Source organism: Monodon monoceros, unplaced genomic scaffold (assembly GCF_005190385.1).
Source record: "Monodon monoceros isolate NGI ecotype Baffin Bay Population unplaced genomic scaffold, NGI_Narwhal_1 Super_Scaffold_11, whole genome shotgun sequence".
In the NCBI taxonomy this organism is placed as follows: domain Eukaryota; kingdom Metazoa; phylum Chordata; class Mammalia; order Artiodactyla; family Monodontidae; genus Monodon; species Monodon monoceros.
This window is the reverse complement of record NW_021703767.1, coordinates 28,132,735-28,134,095: the sequence shown is the minus strand read 5'-3', so window position 1 is coordinate 28,134,095 and position 1,361 is coordinate 28,132,735.

Below are 1,361 nucleotides of genomic sequence, written 5' to 3'. Positions count from 1 at the left end.
GCTTATTTAGCAGGGGTCAAGGACGTGACTGTATCTGCCAAGTAAACTGAAAGTGAGAGAGAATACAGGTCATGCATAAGCCCCTGAGAACAGAATGGAACTGCAGAGGTGATTCCAGGGGTGATACTTCTAGGGGGTCACAGCAACCAGAGAACATTCTTTTACCACCAGGAATGATCTCAGTTCTTTCCATTACTCATGTATAGTCTTCCCATGCTATCAGCAAGAGGAAAGTTTTCCTTGTTTTGAACAATAAAAATTGTGTTTAACTTAAGCTAGTTTTTTATCTGTCTTACTGGAACACTTTGTTTACTAACAGGATTCCACCCCCCTCCCCTAGTAGTACTAGTTGCTTTTCTTTGTTTTCATCTTTGTACCCAGAGGCTCATTTTAGTCAAGATCTCAATGCGTACCAAAGAATGCTAATTTCTGACTTCTTTGCCAAAAAAATTCTTGCCAAGTGGAGATCAGTTTTGAAAAACCAAAGAGAAATGTACACATCTTAAAGGTTTAATTGTATTATTTCCCTCTTTATACTTTGATTACTTTGAGAGCTGGGACCTTCACAATATACTCATTGTTCAGCTGGAAACCCCGTGAAGTGGTAACCTGAACTCCTTATCCTGAGGCCACTCAAAGGCATCTCCATCCAATGGTGTCTGTGGACCCCAACAGAGAGGTGGGGAAAGAGTCATTAAGTCCCTTGAAATTGCTTTTAGTGCACTGAAAAGTGGTTGGGCCATTTCAGGCCATTGCAGTGTGGCAGAATGCCCACTGCTTACGTCAAGCAGTGTTTATAAATTAGAAATTACCAGCCATTTGGTTCCTCGCTGATCATTCAGAGTCCTGGAAGACTGTGCCGATGTGCCCGGGGCAGGGTTGTTACTGGACCAAACAAAGCGTAGCTCTTGGTTAATCAGTCATGATTTCTGTATCTGGTGGTGTGACTGGAAATGACTTGAAAGTGTATGTCTCTTCAATTGCAGTGTTATGTGGCTAATTATTCCAACTAAAAGTAACTATGAAAAGAGTTCTTTGACACTTCTGTTGCCAAGCATAGAAACTGACCATAAAAGTCAGAGACAAAGATAGTCCTATATGATTGTCTCCAGATATATTTTACTCATCTGGTCAAAAACGGTCTGTTTAATACTTACTATATGTCCAGCGTGAAGCACGATTGAACACCCCTACACACCATTTTTTTTTTTTTTTGAGTCATTACTAAGTACTTGAAACTATTTTAAGCCTTTTATGTGTATTAACAGATTTAATCTTTACAACAACCCTGGGAGGAAGATATGCCTAACGATCCTATTTTACAATTGAAAAAAACAGGCTCAGAGGTTAAGCAAGCTTTC